This window comes from Natrix helvetica (assembly GCF_964273705.1).
Source record: "Natrix helvetica genome assembly, chromosome: 4".
NCBI lineage: Eukaryota > Metazoa > Chordata > Lepidosauria > Squamata > Natricidae > Natrix > Natrix helvetica.
In genome coordinates this window covers 31,065,079-31,079,315 of record NC_138550.1, presented here as the reverse complement: position 1 = coordinate 31,079,315, position 14,237 = coordinate 31,065,079, and the positions used below count along the sequence as shown (strand labels likewise).

At 33.4% G+C, this 14,237-nt stretch overlaps 1 protein-coding gene across 9 annotated transcripts in view; it reads right to left on the bottom strand.

The window, feature by feature from the left end:
• ZBTB20 (zinc finger and BTB domain containing 20) overlaps positions 1-14,237 on the bottom strand; it is a 546,378-nt gene that overhangs the window by 342,588 nt on the left and 189,553 nt on the right. For all 9 annotated transcript variants that reach the window (XM_081950746.1, XM_081950743.1, XM_081950745.1 and 6 more), the window contains one exon: positions 10,859-10,936. The gene's annotated coding sequence lies outside the window, so the exon portion shown is untranslated. The remainder of the gene's footprint in view (positions 1-10,858; positions 10,937-14,237) is intronic.

Sequence of the window (14,237 nt, the reverse complement as noted above, 5' to 3'; positions counted from 1 at the left end):
CCTCAGTTTATATTTAAAGTAAATCACATAGATTGATAATGTTTCTGCAGGGACATTTTGGCATTACTAACTTTTCCAAAGCTCTAAGAGGTATTCCAAAAAGAATCAATTCAGGGATTCTTTTAAACCTATTTCTCATGGTCCTTCCTTTTCCAGAATTGAGCTGTTATTTATTTTCTCTTTATGGTTATCCTAATGACTGTTGTATTCCTTCGTCAAGGCTATCTCCACAGTCCTCTGCAACGATCTACAAAGCACTTATTCAGTACTTACTGTCAACTGATGCTTTGAGCAAGATCTCCCTATGGGATTTGTTTGGCCATAGAGATGAGATTGCCATACATATCAATATTTATGAAAATACTATCCACACTTCACCTCTACACTGGTTTCAGCTTTATTTGGTTTTGTATATTTAAAGCTAATCATAGTATAGAAACCATTATCTCTAGAATATCCAGAGGACGTATGTCTCATTTTACTTCATAAGATTTAGCTCCAAGTTTTCCTATCCATGATTGAAAAACAGATCTCAAAATGCATCTAGAGGCATTAAAACAGCAAAGTGTAGTCAACTCTCTCCATATTTGGCAATATAAGGCAAGTATAATGTCAAGTCTACATGATACATTTCTACCATTTGGTTAAAATGATTTGGAAACTGATCTGACGTAGAAAGAATATAAGTGTAAAATAATATCATTCACCTATGGAAGGAATAAAATTGTGCTGAATTTTCTGTTTATTATGTAAGTCTTTATTAGTTATATCATGTTGTGGCTTAGTTAAATCATAGATGTTGTGCCTACATTTTGTTATATTTTGGTATTAACCAAATGATATTAAAAGAATATTATATTCTCCTTAAATGATTTGGTAACATAATTACTGAAAAGTTACATCAAATTTCTACTTTATACTTATATGAATTTCATTAGATAAAAGTTCTCACTGGGAATGAATACACACAGGCAGCTGAAATAAAAACAAAACAGAAGAATTTTTATCTAGAGTGATTCACTATAGCTGACAATGAGATATTTAAGAAGTTTCAATATGGATGGACTGAACTCATTTTTCTTCATGTTAATAAGTCTCTTTTGCCCCATTTTTAGCAGTTGGCTGCTACCCTACAACTACTGACTGTTAAGAGCTCAATATTTTCTTTGTTTCTTTATACTTTGTGTTAAGAGCTAGGAAGCACAGTATCTTCCATTCTTATTCAAAATGCATCTGAAAATATATTCTAGCAGACATTATGTGCACTGGCTTCTCCCTTCTTAAGGAACAGTATGTGAAAAAGGCAACCATTACTAGTTCAGCCCCTGAAAATGAGAGCCTCATGAAATCTCACTTCTGGCAGATCAAATGTAATGTAGTAAAATTAAAAGAAGCTTCAGATGATATGACATTTTATGTACCTAAAGCGTGGTGGAAATATTTATGGAACGGTGCACTAATCTACATATATATGTTCCAATCTGGGCCCTAATCAAAGTCAAGCAATAATGTTACTTCATTGCAAACATAAAGCAAATTCTTATTCAAAATTTTTATTACTGAAATGCACTGATTATTATCAAGTAATAAAAGAAAAAAAAATGGAAATAGAATTTAATAGAAAATAGATCTTTCAAAGAGAAATCAGAAAATCAGAAAAACCATCTCAGATATCCTGGAAAGAAAATGCTCATAATGGAGAGAAAGAAAAATGGGCAAAGATGGCAACAAACTGTAAAATGAAGTGTCTCCTAAAATTTACCTTGTTAAAAATACATCACTTGTGAATCATATGAAATTTATCAGAAGTTCACTTCAGAAATCAGCATCTCAGATAAAAGATAAATTTTTAAATCAATTATTACCTTTGATAATGACTGATTCAAAGAATATGTTTTGACAAAATACATTGTACAAAGATATTTCACATCACACTAATTTTCAATGAAAATGAAAATTAAGTATTCTAGTTGACTATGGAAAAAAATCTGTAATTACATTTTACAGATATTTAATTTTAAGCTGTTTCAGAAATTAGACATGCTTTTAAAATGTCCATTTGTTGCCATCTATATCAACGAAGCATTTGTTTGTTTGTTTCATTTGGACACCCAATATAAAGGAAGCATTCGTTCTTTACTGATATTTTTTAGACATTCATCTAGGTGTTGTATAAGTGAAGATGACACAACCACCCACACTGTTTTGATTTCTTTTTAAAAGGCTCTTAACAGCTTAACACAGCAGCTGCTGCTACTTTTCAGCACGACAACTTATTTTGTCTCACAAAGGCCATTGCATTTTGGGCATGATTTTCTCAAAATGCATTTCAGAAACCTCTAGGCTCATGTCTTTCACTTATTCAGCCTGCCAAAATGTACTCTAAGTATTCTTGCTTTATGAACACCCCTCTTCTATTTGTTCATATAATTCAAGGTAAAACTGGCTTTAATGTTTTCCAGAAACTGAAGTAGGATGATTCCAAACAAATGACTTTCCTCAAAATATATTCTATGCCATCTTCTATATTAATCATTCATCAGCTAGAATTAATTGTACTGAGAGCTTTCAGATAATATAATATTTCATATTGCAGTGTTTAGCTTGGATTTTTTTAGCCTCAGTTTAAAAGCAGTGTCATAAATAAATTCCTCTGGCCCATGAAAAAAAGACAACATAGTTAAGTCTTTTCTAACTTCCAAAAATCTAGGCCAACCAGAAATTGGGCTGGATAAGTCCAGGTACATTTCTTTTAAAGACACATACCTTTTGAAGATTTCAGGTAGCAATAATTTATCTTTCTATCCCAAAGTTTTATATAGCATGGGGTTGGCTAAGTGCTAGATACTAGCTACAGTTATAAAGGTCTTCTGTTCTGGCCGGAAGAGAGTTTTAATCTCATTAAAGCCGCGCGGGTTATTATGGGAAGTACACGTTACTCCCACGTAACACCTCTCCTGCGCGAGCTGCACTGGCTACCTGTGGCCTTTCGGGTGCGTTTCAAGGTATTGATCACCATCTTTAAAGCGCTCCATGGCAGAGGACCTAGTTATCTGCAGGATCGCATCCTTCCACATACATCCCTGCGACCTATCCGCTCACACAGGGAGGGGCTCCTCCTGGTGCCGTCTGCTAGGCAATGCCAGCGGGCGACACCTAGGAGTAGATCCTTCTCTGTGATGGGCCCAACCCTCTGGAATGACCTCCCCCCAGACATTCGAACTACCACCGACCTCCGTTCCTTCCGGCAAAAGTTAAAGACTCACCTGTTTCAATCAGCTGGCCTGGCACTTTCTTAGTTTTACCTCCCAGGGATTTATTTTATTTTAGGGTTTGGGGTTTTAATTGTGATGTTTTTAGGATTAGAATTATTTATTTCTTAGTACAGCCTATCTCCCCTCCAAATGTATCTTAAATGTAGCTTAAATGTATTTAATTTTATGACTGGTTTTATTGTATTGACTGTACACCGCCCCGAGTCCCTTTTTGGGAGAGGGGCGGTCTAAAAATCTAAGAAATAAATAAATAAATAAATAAATAAATTGGTCGAAGGGTCTGACAGCTTCCTAGAAAAGGGCTGCTGTCAGACTCAACCTTCGCTGGATTGTACATACTTGTTCTGTTACAATAAAGAGCTGTTGTTGTCTTTAGCTTGAGTGTGCCTTTCCATTACCCGATCTAACACTAAAAATAATAAAATACTTGATAAATAATAATGAAAAAATTAATCTACTGTAAAAAAACCAAAATAGTTTCTAAAACGGAGTCAAGCCTATTTTTCCCCCCATAATGCCCTTGCATACTGCAATTTCAAAACATGATTCACTACTGTGTTGAAGTGGGAACACTAAAAAACGGTGTCACTAAAGCTTGATATGACTTGACAAAAAAGCTTCTAAACTCCCCTAAGTAAGAAAAATACTAGTTCTACTTACGAGTTCTAGTGTCATCTTAGGCACAAAGCCAGTTACAATACATACAATACAATACAATACAATACAATACAATACAATACAATACAATACAATACAATACAATACAATACAATACAATACAATACAATACAATACAATAGTAGAGTTGGAAGGGACCTTGGAGGTCTTCTAGTCCAACCCCCTGCCTAGGCAGGAAACCCTATACCGTTTCAGACAGATGGCTATCCAACATCTTCTTAAAGACTTCCAGTGTTGGGGCATTCACAACTTCTGGAGGCAAGCTGTTCCACTGATTAATTGTTCTAACTGTCAGGAAGTTTCTCCTCAGTTCTAAGTTGCTTCTCTCCTTGATTAGTTTCCACCCATTGCTTCTTGTTCTGTCCTCAGGTGCCTTGGAGAATAGCTTGACTCCCTCTTCTTTGTGGCAACCCCTGAGATATTGGAACACTGCTATCATGTCTCCCCTAGTCCTTCTTTCTCTTAAGCTAGACATACCCAGTTCCTGCAACCGTTCTTCATATGTTTTAGTCTCCAGTCCCCTAATCATCTTTGTTGCTCTTCTCTGCACTCTTTCTAGAGTCTCCACATCTTTTTTGAATGACCTTGGACGAGACCAGGGGTAGGGTTCAGACCAGTTCGGATAGGTTCAGGTGAATCAGTAGCTCCGACGATCAACTCAGAGCAAACTGGTTTGCTCTGATGATCAGGTGAGCCCACCTGTCCTCCCCTACGCTGTACTGACTATTTCCTTTGTTTGAAGCCCAGCTGATAGGCGTGGAAAAGCGGATTGCCACGCCTCAGCTGTTTTACTCATCGGGGCTGCAGTAGAAGGTATGTTTTTGAGCTGTTTTCAAATGCACTGCACACGCGCAGTTCACACATTCTGCAAACTGGTTGTATCCCACCACTGGGCCAGTTTCTCTCAGTCTTAGGAGGGATGGCAAACCTTTTCTGAAAAACCTTGCCAAGAAAAATGCAAGCAATTGCCCAGGTAGTTGCAATGAGTCAAACAACTGATTCAAAGATGCATACAGATACACAAAAGCAATACAACAGTGCATGTACAGGTAGTCGAAAGCACTACAAAAACACCACCAACAGTGTGAATATACAGACAAGACTGCTGGCACAACTGAAAATAAGACATGCAAAGCTTTGATATAATATCATGGATCTGACCATCAGCCTTTGTCTAAACAACAAACTAGCATGTAATGCTTATTAGAACCCTGCCTTTAGTCACCTGTTCCTGAAATGAAATTTGAATATTTTCCTTGCTACATCAGCCTGGCTCAGCTTCATTGTGCCTACAATTCAACATTTTAGTCTTGGATATTCTTGGTTCATTATGCTATGATAAAGATGCAGTTATTCTTCCAATTCAGCAAACAGGAAATATGGGAAGCCTATGCTGCATTAAAAGTATATCTCATTTTATTAAGCCTTGATTAACTGCTGATTAGAAATCCTACGGTACTGAATAAATATTTCAAAGCATACAAGAATACAATGAAACTCAGGCAGGTTTCCCATGGCTCATATTTTTAAGGAGTATGAATCATTTGATCTCAGTGGAATTAATTTTCCCTGTTTCTTCCATTATTTATTAGCCTGAGGGGGCAAGGTCTCAGGACCCAAAAGTAGCTTCAAGTTTTTCACCATCTGTGCTGAAGTGAAGCCAATGCAAATTCTACCTTCATCTCTGCACTTTTATGCCTCCTGCAATATTTCATTTCACACTTGTGATCTCTTGCTTTGGAAACAATAAAATATGCACATCTCATCAACTTGGAAGAACCATTTGTCACACATAACAAAAAATGGCTCTCAAGTAATTCAAAATATAGTATCTAAAGAAAAGGCCAAGAAAGATGTAGCCTTAGGTGGTCACAAAAGTATACCTTAAAAAGTCATAATGCCATACTATGTTAGTCAGCATGTACAGCACTAATATATCTTTTAACAGTGCCTGTTGGGGAGCCAAAATTAATTCCTGTATAGTCTGCTGCAATATCAAGCTATAAGAAAACACAAACAGGAATATTGGTATAATAATACCACAGTGATATACAGTGCTTTACTTTAAAGGTAAAAATTGGCAAGCATGTGAGGGCTGCTTATTAGAAATTTTGTTCTGAGAGGGTGAAACTTCAGCCAAAAAAATGACAGTACAGTATGCTATTTCTTCTAAAGGCATAATTGTATCTCTAATTTTGAAATCATAAGAAAGCACAAATAAGTATTGTAGCTAGTGAGCAGCTAGATTCAATTCTTTGTAGCCTTCTAGTTGCATGATTGGCTCCTCCATAAAAACACAGAGAAGTTTTCTAAGAGCAGTTGGTCACAGCAAACATTGGAGGTGGTTTTTGGGCAATGGCAAAAGATGACAGAGTTGCATTCTTTCCACTTATAAATTCTCAGTCATAATGAAGTTCTAGAGTGCTTTACTACACCTAAGACGCTGCTGTAGGCCTCAGATAGTAATAGTAAAAAAATCCAGCTATCCAATCAATTAACAATGGGTTTTCAATAATGGGACCTCATCCTGGAAGGAATGCCATTCTTAGTGGCTATCAATAACAGCAACACTTCCTTGCAGCAGGGATCAGTTGCCAAGGTAGCCAGGAAAAAGTAGTGGCAATGATCCTGATCAGTGATGGAACTTGGCACTAGATCAGGCAATTGTCTAGCATTAGCAAAGGAAGCTCAGCTAATGGAGTATACTAGTGAAATTGTTAAGGTCCAAATAGAATGGAATGGAAAGGAATGGAATAGCATAGCATAGCATAACATAGCATAGAATAATAGAGTTGGAAGGGACCTTGGAGGTGTACTAGTCCAACCCCCTGCTTAGGCAGGAAACCCTATACCACTTCAGACAAATGGTTATCCAAGTCAACAGCACCAAGATAAATGAAGAAAAGAGCAACATGTGGAAGTTGTAGGAGCTACATATCCAAGCCATTCTAAACCCCCACATTGTTGCAGCCAGAAGAATAGCGCCTTCATAGCAGCAGGAAGATCTCAAGTGGAATACAGTTGGGACAGAAGCTACTCAATCAAACAGCTGGCAAGGATTTTTTCCCTTGAACTCAGCAATGAAAACTCCAAGAAAAGGAAAGTCACAATGTTGCAGTTGTTTTTGTTAACAGTAAGAGAAATGGAGGTATAAATGATTTATGCAACTTAAATTAATTTTGAATTTGTAAATAAACAGAGAAATTATTGACATATAAAATGAAAAAAGAAAAACAGAAAAATATACAAAAGTAAAAGATGAAAATAACATACTAACTGATAATTTAAACGTATTTCATCAATATTACTCTAAATTATATAAAACTGTGTGACCCTAAGCAGTTGCTCTCTGTCAACCCAATTCACCTTACAGGTTGTAGTTGAGAAAATAAGAGGAGGATGGTATGTTGGATGTTCATCACCTTGAGTTATTTGTAGAAAATGAAGGAAGGAAGGAAGGAAGGGAGGGAGGGAGGGAGGGAGGGAGGGAGGGAGGGGGAAAGAAAAAAATTCTATTTAAAGAAAAATTTTTATCAAAGCACAGAAAAACAGGTGGGGAAGGAATGGAACTTTAACAATAAGGGAGGTCTGTGAAGTTATTAAAAAAGTCAAAATAGGAAAAGTGCCTGGACCAGATGGTTTACTAGTCTCTTATTATAAACATTTTGAAGATAAATTACTATAATTGTTGCAACACATGATGAACTCTATTTTACAGATTGGGAAGCTACTGATCCTTGGATAGAGCTAATATAGCATTGATACCAAAAGAAAATCACAACTCAAAGGAACTTATTTGTGAATTTTCTTCTTCAAATGAAATAAATTCAATAAACAAGAGGCAATTTCTGTCACAACTTTTTAAGTGTCATAAAATAGATTGGATTTCCACCTTCAAGGCCGGAAAGAATACATCTCAAAGAAATTGACTGAGTCTGTGTGTTCAGAATAATGCATTTATTTTAATAATGCTTCAGGTTACCCATACATGTGATGTGTGTAGATGGTACTTGAAAGCAGGAGTTACATTGAAAACATTTTTACATTTAAACAAACTATTCTGTTAGAGATATCATTTAACTCTAATTCTTTTTACAATGTTATATACAGTACATATCAGATCATTGGAAATGCACATATTCTATATCACACTATCTTAGATTACATGTACTCCTTGACTTACAACCGTTTATTTAGTGACTGTTCAAAGTTACAGTAACACTGAAAAAAGTAATGGTCCATGGTCCCATGATTAAAATTCGTGGGCTTGGCAATTGACTCATATTTATGACAGTTGCAGTGTCCCAGGGTCATGTGGGTTACTATTTTTTAATGTTATACCCAAAAGCCAAATATTTTTATGCTTGTCCTATAGTCAACCTAAAAAGTAACTACTATCGACATAACTTTACTTTCTAAATTCAGTAATTTAATCTTTCTAAATAGTACAATGTCAATAATTTCTAATCAGGTTACATAAACATCACTTTAGTGAAACGATAAAAAGTATCAAGGTTTATAAACTATAATAGAAGGAAAAAGAGAGAGACATATAGAGAGACTAACAACTATTAAAGCATAACATTTTATCCTGCACAACAGATATGCAGTTTTCGAAGGTTGTGTCCATTCGATGTGGAATTTCACAAGCTTTTAGTTGAAACTACATCCTCCATTTTATTGAACTTCTTTATTTTGAAGTAAAATCCATTAAGTGTAAATGTATCATTCACTTGTCTGTTTTCCATAGTACATTTCAAAGTATAAGGAAGTAGTAAAATTTACAGTAGTTTTGTCTACTTAGCTAAATCATAGATGCACAACTTCTGCCAGGGATTATGAAGTATAACTTATTTTTTCATCTGAGTCTTTTAGGAACTATAGCTAATCAGACATGAAGACCCCACAATTATATGTTTTCCTGACTTTTTTCGATCACATTTTGAAGAGTTACAAACTTTTAAAAATTGCAATAAGGTTCTGTTTTATTCTTTAGTCATCATCAAATGCAAAATGCACTACAAATACATCAGTAAAAGCACGAAAACTGTCTAACCTTTGTCCTATCCATTCTGGAGATATTCTACAAACTAAAAAAGAGGGATTGGTAAATCATATTCCCACAATTAACTTGCTTACTTCTTAGTTAGATTAACTCTGATCTAGTAAAATCAACTTTATGTATTTTTACAAAAAATAATTAGTACCTGTAAAACCCAACCATGCTGAGTAGTCTGGGAATAAGCATTTCAGTTTATTTTCATATAACCTTGCTGCTATAAAAGTAAAGGTTATTAATTTCTATGTTGCAAAACAATCAACAAATTGGGAATACATCCAGAAAAGATAAGTATGAGATTAGCTAAAGGTAGATTTGTGAGTGCAAAGAAGAAGTGGAGATTAATAAAACAAGGAGAATAGATAGATCAACAGAGTTAAATGTAATACCTTATTATATGAAGCTTTTATTCCTTCATATCAGACATAACATTTAAAACATTTATATAACCACCCATATTATACCAAACCTTGTGTGGTTCCCTCTCAAGAATTAAAACAACATAAAAACCATATTAATACTATTACTATTAGGATTCTTGCTACTTCAGAAGGAGCAGGTATATTAACAGTACTTATTAAAAATTGATTAACCATCATATTTTAACCCTTCTCCAACTAGTAAACTGATTGCTGAACATAAAGGCAAGAAATGTGACAAAGCAAAGCAAGATTATATGGAACCTACTGATAAGAATAAAAGTGCTAAGACAAGGAAACAAGAATAAGAGATAGTCATGAATTGCATAAAGTGATGGATGAGTTGAAGTCATGTACTGGAAAATGACATAGAACACACATTCAAAGGCAGAAAAGAAAAAAAATGCAATTTTGTACATTGCAATTGGAATAATTATGAAAGCACAGTAGGATAATGAATGTTGACATACACAAAGGTAAATGAGAAAGAAGTAAAAGAAACCAGCATTTTAAAAGATTGAAACCAAATAATATCATGCATAAGTGTGTAAAACTAAATCCACTATCCTGTCTCTGTCAAGAGAGAAAGGATAGAGATGTAATACGATGTATAAAATGAAAAAGCTCTAAGAAACACTGTGATAGTTCTGCAATTCCTGATAAATACCTTTTCCCAATTAAGAAAAGAAGAAAAAAAAGTGCACTAATTTGCATCTTTAGCAAATAAGGTAAAACATAGTTTGGAATCTATTAGAAAATATATGGCCAATTATAAACAAATCTGCAAAGGTTACTAACTATTTAATAACACAGACATAGCGAAAATGGATTCCTCATATTAATCCTCTTGGGCCCATGGATTTACTTAGTTGTGCTAAAGAGTTCTAACAAGAAACTAAAATTTGATACTGCAACTTAATGTCCACCTATCTTTGATTTTGGAAATAAGTTCTTAATTGTTCAAAAGGAATGAACTGTACTATTTTGACTATGATGTGTTCAGATAGCCAAAACAAACACAACAAGGAATTATGCATCTTCTGTTATTTGATATATCTGAATCTTCCTGTGGCTTCCCAGGACACTTTTTCCTATTCTCGTTTCAGTTTAACACTGCTTTGACCTTGGGGAAAGAAAACTATTTCTAATGCCATTCTATACTTTATAATACTTGTCATCATTGGTGTTAGTTAACAAAATGTATATTAATGGAGACAAAGCTTTAAAACATTCATAATTACATATGAATCAGAAAGCACAAACAAAATATATAGATCTATAATAAGTAATACTAAAAATAATATCTGCTGTTATGTATTGATATGTGCATGTTTTTCTGTATCAGTACATATAAGATATATATTCCTAAATCCACATATTCTGGTAATGTGTGTTTGACAAAAAGTATTAGAAAATCTTTTACTTACAGGAATGAAATTCAATTCAACCTTTTTTTGTTTTTAAGGTGCAGTGATTTCAGCATCTAAAATGTAACTTCAGGCACTCTGAAAAGAAACAGGTTAAAATCTCTTTCAGTAATAATTGCTATTTCAGATTTAATTAAAAATTAAACTTTCATAATGTTTCACCATCCAAAGCAATGCATTATCAGTCAAGCATAGCTCTTTTTTTTTTAGTTAGAAAAGCTCTTTCAGAACAGTTTGTAATGAAGAAAGGAAATAAAGGAGACACTTCAGAGTAGAAAAATATAGCTCTGAAATAAAGGTTCACAAATAGCATTCCGAAAGGGGGGTAGAGAGGAGAATATTTCCCGAATCTTTATATCAACAGCTAACTTATTAAAATAATAGGCTATATATATATATATATATATATATATATATATATATATATATATATATATATATATATATATATATATATATATATATATATATATATATATATATATATATATATATATATATATATATATATATATATATATATATAAAAAGATGAATTTACATACGCATGATTGTGGGAGGAATGAGCAATCAAACACACACGCACACAAGATTTTTAGGACAAAATTGTAATGAAAAAGGAACTGCACTTTTATACAGTTGTATGCACTAAATGGGAAATCTTCACAGTTTATTGATGTATTTCTGTCTTCAGGGCTCCTAAGGCAGATTACATTCACAGTTTTAAAATTATAGTATATTTAACTGGAAATACTTTGAAAAACAAAATGTAATGCACAGTTTTATCCTAAACAACTGTTTAAAAATCTCTTCTCTCAAACAAAATTATGTAAAATCTATGTAAGAAAGCAAAGCAATAAGCAATAACTACTTATAGTTGGGGATGGGGGGGGGCAGTTAGACGTTCTGTTTATATAATTGCAGGATTAAAATATTGTGGCTTTAAAAAAATGAAATATACAATACATTGGTAAAATAGGGATGTCAAAGTTTCAGGATTGTCATGCCATTTTGAGTATAGTGCTGCATAGTTTTACAGATACATTGATACATTTAAAGCAGCAAAGCAAGAATAAAAAGCAAAAATAAAACTATGTCGTCAAAACCAAAATAATAGCCTGTCCTACTTTCTTTTTACTATAGGCATCAACAAAATGTGATGCCAATTATTTACAAATATTAAAATACAAATTTCCCCTTCAAAATTTCCTCTTGTATAAAATATATGCAATCAGTTCATATAACCAAATAGTTTTTGGGATATGTAGAGACAGCAGACAATGAAGTCTCATAAAACCATTTATTTTGGTTTAAAAAAAAGGATTTTGGTAGGACATTACATTATACATCCATTTAATAATTAATATTTGCTTTTCCCTATACCAAAAGTTATCTCCCATGAAACAATATATCTAGCATCACATGAATCTTATATAGCACCGAATTTTAACTTTGAAACTGTGCATTCAGTCATGTGCATGTAGATTTAGTTCTGAAAATCCACTCTGTCACCTACAAAATTGTGTGAAGATAACTGGTAACAAATAATTTATAATCACCACTGCAAAATTTTCTCTTCGTATTTTGCATTATTTGAGTCAGCTTAGAGAAATTAGAGTATTCAAAAAATATATTATTTTTTGTATTTTGCCAAAGATAATATAAATATAAGCCATGAATTTAACATTTTATTATTCCTATTTAGCTACAGATGCCTATAAATGTATAGATTAGTCTTACACGTTAGGAATTTGTGAACTATGTATATGTATCTTGCCCATACCCACAAATACAAATACATATCCCCATGCAAGATTTTATCTTCAGATTAACCGCATAACTGTAGTAAACTAAAGAACTGTTTGGACTCAAATGGATACTTAATATGTACTTCAATCTGAAGAGAGATACTGGAGAAAATCTAATCTCTCCTGGAATCAAGGAATTTTTAAAATTCCAAAAAAGTATCTACCGGTAATTTGCGTAATGATACAGCTTGAGCACACAGACTAAAATTTAACAGTGGGATATGAATTCAAACATTCTAGGAGGAGTTACACTCCTCTTATAAAGATTTAAGTTCATAGCTGGACATACTGCTAAAGGCTTTAGTAACGGACAGGACTAGGATTGCTATCTGAACTATTGGGGTATTCTAAGTGGGACCATTTTTTTGCTTTTCTAGAATACTGTAGTCAGATAACTGACCAGAGACAAGGACGCAAATATTTAATAACCAGGTTTCACTAGAAGCCCAGGTTAGCTCCTTATTTACACTTTTTGACACTGTTCCATTAAAGAATAAAGCATGTTAATAGAATAGAATAGAATAGAATAGAATAGAATAGAATAGAATAGAATAGAATAGAATAGAATTAACATGCCAGTTAACCAGGTTTCTAAAATAGCTTGAACTTGTAGGCACAATTTATTTATTTATTTATATGCTTTAAACTGATTTGTCTCTACATTTTCTTTTTATTATTTATTATTTTATCATAGAAAATAAAATACAAAACAGGACAACAACAAACAAAACGACTTTCAAGTCTAACAACATCAAAAAAGAAAAAATGGTATACAAAAAAATGGGGGAAAAGAAAAAAAGTAAATTTAGCATTTAGCATGTAAGATCTAAATGTCTCTAAATTGTAATTAGATATTGTAATTTCTTTATATTTAGCCAGATGTGCATTCATTAGTGGAAAAGCAAGGTATAAACTGAATAAATACATTTTTGCATATGGGCTGATCATTCATAAAACGTTCTAAAGTTTTTTGGACCTTGCCCTCAATTAATTTTGTAGCCTTTCCCCCCTCATTTAAAGTAAAGTAAAATTCTAATAAAGTAAAAGAAGAAAAGCATAAAGATTAAAATGATACACAAACATATCACACTAAATGGCAACAGAAAAATGGGGTACAAATAATATTTGAACAGTTGTTTCTTTATTAAGATATTGATATTCCATCAATAGACAATTGAGATTCTGTCTTCTATCAACAGAATAACTCTGAAAGGTGCACATTTGATGATGCAGGAGAAAATTAGCAAAAAAAAAAAAAAAGATGAAATTTAAAAATGGGCTGGATCATGCTGAGACCTGCAGAGAAAAAAATAAAGAAAAATACCACAAATGGATTCCCAGGAGAAAATGTATTGGCACTAATTCAGAATGCTGTTGATTTCTCCAGTCTAAGCCCACTTCCCTTCTCTCTCCTGCTCACATGACCTACAAGACAGCATATGTGGTTCCCAATGTACTCTTACAAACATTCACACATAGTCACAACATCAGTGGGAAGCAGAAATGTTCATCCAAACACCTACACAGATGCAACAGTAATTACTATTAGAGTTTTTGATTACACAAAGAAA